The 4,746-nt window shown below is 40.8% G+C and overlaps 1 pseudogene; it reads left to right on the plus strand.

Moving 5' to 3' along the window:
* The first annotated feature begins 2,361 nt into the window (after nucleotides 1-2,361).
* Nucleotides 2,362-4,447, plus strand: LOC124089794 (melanoma inhibitory activity protein 2-like; annotated as a pseudogene).
* The last annotated feature ends 299 nt before the right edge of the window (nucleotides 4,448-4,746 follow it).

Genomic DNA, 4,746 nt, shown 5'->3' on the forward strand with positions numbered 1-4,746 from the left:
AGCATCTTCAACGATGGTGCTGGGAGAACTGGAAATCCATATGCAACAAAATGAAATTGAATCCCTTTCTCTCACCATGCAGAAAAGTCAACTCAAAATGGATCAAGGAGCTAGGAATCAGACCAGAGACTCTGCATGTAAAAGAAGATAAAGTTGGCCCTAATCTTCATCACATGGGGGCAGGCCCCAAATTTCTTAATAAGACACCTATAGCATAAGAGTTAAAACCAAGAATCAACAAATGGGACAAATTCAAACTAAAAAGTTTTTTCTCAGCAAGAGAAATAATATGTGAGGTGAATAGGGAGACTACAGCCTGGGAACAAATTTTTACCCCTCAAACATCAGATAGAGCTCAATCTCTAGAGTACACAAAGAACTCAAAAAATTAAACAACAACAACAAAATAACCCAATCAACAAACGGGCCAAGGACTTGAACAGAAACTTCTCAGAAGAGTATATACAATCAATCAACAAATACATGAAAAAAATGCTCACCATCTCTAGCAATCAGAGAAATTCAAATTAAAACTACTCTAAGATACCATCTCACTCCAATAAGAATGGCAGCCATTTTATGAAGTCAAACAACAATAAGTGCTGGCGAGGTTGCGGGGAAAAAAGTACACTCATACTTTGCTGGTGGGACTGCAAATTGGTGCAGCCAATTTGGAAAGCAGTATGGAGATTCCTTAGAAAGCTGGGAATGGAACCACCATTTGATCCAGCTATTCCCCTTCTCAGACTATAGCAAAAAGACCTAAAAAGAGCATACTACAGGACACAGCCACATCAATGTTTATAGCAGCACAATTCACAATAGATAGAATGTGGAACCAACATAGATGCCCTTCAATAGACGAATGGATTAAAAAAATATGGCATTTATACACAATGGAATATTAGTCAGCACTAAAAAATAACAAGTACATGACATTTTCAGGCAAATGGATGGCATTAGAGCAGATTATGCTAAGTGAAGTGAGCCAGTCCCTAAAAAACAAATGCCAAATATCTTCTCTGATATAAGGGAGTGACTCAAAATGGGATAGAGAGGAAGAGCATGAGAAGAAGACTACCACTAAATAGGGAAGAAAGGTGGGAGGGAAAAAGAGGGAGAAGGAAAGTTGCACGGAAGATGGAAGGAGAAGCACATTGTTATACAGAATACATATATGATGTTCTAATGAGAAAGAGAAAAAAAGTGTGTCACATTAGATTGGATAGACAGAAAGGATGGGAGAGGAGGGGAGGAGTAAGGAGGATAGGAAGGGCAGCAGAATAGAATAGACAATATGATTGATGTATGCACATTCCATGTATGTATTATATGTCAAAATACATTGTGCTGTCATGTATGACTAAAAAAAAAAATAAAAGATAAAGTAAAAAAATGACAGTACAATGATCTAAAATAACAGTTCTTATTTAACCAGTTGTTTAATTTTTATGGTTGCTTGCTCTATTAAAAAAATAAAACTTACTAAAAACAATGTTATGGGTAAACTTAAAAAAAAATGAAAAAAATAAGTCATTAACCCAGCTTTAAAAAAAAGAAAAAAGGAAAGAAAGGAAGTAGTGTATCATGAGAGTTTTTTTTTCCTTTAGAAATAATTCAAATGACCTTCCTAGAAAGAGTCAGCAGGTCTGGGGATATAGCTGAGTGGTAGTGGGCTGGCCTAGCATGCAGAAGGCCTTGGAGTTTAAAGCCCAATACTGCAAGAAAAGAAAAGGGAGGGAAGGGAGAAAAAAGAAGGAAGGGAGGGAGGAAGGGAGGAAGTAAAGAAGGAAGAAAAAAAGGAAAAAAAATGAAGAAAGGGAGGGAGGAATGGGAAGGAAGAAAAAAGGGAGAGAACAAAAGCAGGGAAAGCAATGGGTCATTAAAGCCAAGGGCCAGCAGTACAAATATAAATATATGACATACAATCTGTTGAGACAGTTTAGAAAGCTTTAGAATTTGCATGACATCAAACAGAGTGGTATTATGACTGTATAGAAACTTAAGAAGCTCAACCTTGGCCTGGCCTAAACCAAACTCAGGGGTGGGAGGCATAGAGAGGACTCCTCTCTGGCTGGAGTGGAAGGGACCTGAACCCATGGCACTTCAGGATGCACTGGTTAGGGAAGGAAGGGGCCAAGACTCCCTTGATGGGCACTTGAGCACCACAAGGCTCCTGGGAGTCCTTCACCCTGGCTCCCCACCATCACAACCCCCCCCCTTGCAGGGGTTCTCAGTGGTCTGCTCCGTTGCCTGGTGCAGGTTTGAGTTCCTGACCAAACACCTGAATGTCCACAGACTATGTTGGCCTGCCTGGGCAGGCATTGTTGTGGTGGCAACAGTCATAGCCGTCTTGGCGTGATGGAGGCACCAAGGACTGCCCCTCAGCCATATTAGCGGGTGGCCCTGGAAGAAGTAGGCAGGGTTGTGGCAGCATTGTCTGAAGACACGAAGCCAGGCCCTAATCCTTATGGTGTTCCTTGGGAGTTGGTGATGTGTAGAGCTATTGGATGTTTTGCTCTTCTCTTGCTTTTGTGGAGAAGTTTTCAGTGTGTTAGAAGTAGGCTTTATGTGGGAAGAGAAAAACAGCTGGCTTTAAAACTTTCTAGAAAAATTGAAGAAAAATGTGAACTACTTGAAAAAGTTAGCCTTGTTCAAAAAGAGCTTGAAGGCTTAGCGTCAACTTTAAAGGGCAGCAGTTCTGAGAAGGGTCCAAGAGAAGCCCCAAATTTGGAGGCAACCTATAAAAAGCTGCATAGGTCCAAACCTAGCCATGGGGATGAAAGACTCTTTCTAGAAAAAGAGCTACAAGAACAAAAGGCCAAACATTGTAAACAGGATGAAATCATGGCAGATATATTGAGAAGGATAAAGTCCCTAAAAGGTGAATCAGAATTCCTCAGATCACAAATAGCTGAAACTAAAACAAACTTGAGACTGCTTCAAATGAATGAGGAAGGACTTCAGCTGGCAATGAAGGAAGCCTTGGATGAACGTTCCCAGCTTCAGCATAGTCAGAAACCGATCTTACAAGGAGATGCTGAATCATGGAGGGAACAAGGACGTGTCCAATGTAAAGAGAGCACCGCATTGGAAGACTCTCAATTCCATGCAAAATGAGTTCAAACTGATAAAGAAAATCACATGGAGTCTCTGACTGAAGGCTTGCTGATGATGAAAGATACGTCTTCTCCAAGCAAGGGAGCCCAAACAGATGTTGGGAACTTGGAATGGGGAATGACGAGTGAATCAGGAATTGGTGCTCACTTGGATGATGAGCCCAAAGGAGCTTTGAAGAAACTGGTTGATGGTGCTAAGCTAAAGGCCTCCTTACAAACCTTAGAAGTAGAAAGATATCAAACTTGTACTTTCTTATCTGACATAGAGAAAACAAAGGAAGACCTTAGAGAACAGATTAAAAGTCTGAAGACTGAACAGGCAACCTTGCTGTCAGAAAATACATGGCTTGAAGGTGAGAATGAGAACCTTCAGCAGAAAGTTAAAGTCATGATGGAATGCTATCAAGAAAATATGATGAAACTCCATGGGAAACTCAGAGTAGAGGAAAATTACCGGGTGGAGCAAGAGGAGAAACTTTCCAAGGTCAAAGAAGAGATGGGCCCTACAAGAGAAGAGCTGGAGACATACAGAAAGCGAGCCACATATCTTAAAGAAGAATTGGAGAGAACCATTCAGTCCTGTCAGGGGAAGATTATTTACTCTGAGAAAAAAGCACATGAGAGTGAGTTGGCGGCTTGGATTGCTGAAAGAAATCTCCATTATTTCATGAAACAAAACGCTTGAAATAGACAAAAGTTAACTGAAAGGGAGCTTCAATTTGAACTTGTAGAGGAAGATCCCTGTGCACTTGGTGTTTCAAATGCAGCATTGGGCAGAAAGCATTCCCCCAATGGTCCCTCACCATTGGTCCTCCTTGGCAAGGTGGATGTTATTCGAATTATGGTAGACCATCGCGACAAGCAGAACTCAGAGGTTCTAATATGCCTTCTTTGGATAAAGAGGATGGGCCTATGTCTTCAGAAAGTCAATCTAGTAGAAAGGAGACCAAAATCGATCTTGGTGATTCCAATGTGCCCAATTCATCTCTCCCTGCTGAAAACCAAGCAACTGGCTCCAGCTCATTGTTGGCACCTTTCCCTCCAGTCAGAGATGAATTGTTTCCTGTGGATCCGAGGAGTCAGTTCATGAGAAGAGGACCATTTTTTCCCTCTGCCTCCTCCAGGAAACAGGTATGGGGCACCTCGAGATTATTTTCCAACAGGCCCACCACCTCCTCCATTTTTTCCAATGCCAGATGTGTATGAATGGAGGTATTTTCCTCATGACCTTCCCCCAAGGGCTGGATTTCCTCCCCCCACCCCCACATTCTGAAAGTAGAAGTCAGTGCCCTTCAGGCTTCATTCCACCTTCAAGTGAAGAAACCTGATGTTTTTGATCTCTCTTCAAAAGTAATTTGACTTACCCCTCATTTTTAGTTTTTAAGGAACTGCTTTTACTTAAGTAAGTGATTATACTTTTGCTCCGATTGAAGCTAAATAAAACTATAATTCTTTGGATAGTATTTTGGAAATAAAGATATTTTAAATATGAATCTTATGAGTAAATTATTTCCATTCTATTTTACTCTAAAGATTACAGCATTGAATTTGATTAATCCACTATTCCATAAACAACAATGGGTGTTTCATGTATGTCATCTAGCCTTTGGGGATATTTTAAATGCCC

The sequence above is a fragment of the Marmota monax genome, unplaced genomic scaffold, assembly GCF_021218885.2.
Source record: "Marmota monax isolate L192 unplaced genomic scaffold, Marmota_monax_Labrador192_F-V1.1 WCK01_AAM20220418_F8-fsc00318, whole genome shotgun sequence".
NCBI classification, from domain to species: domain Eukaryota; kingdom Metazoa; phylum Chordata; class Mammalia; order Rodentia; family Sciuridae; genus Marmota; species Marmota monax.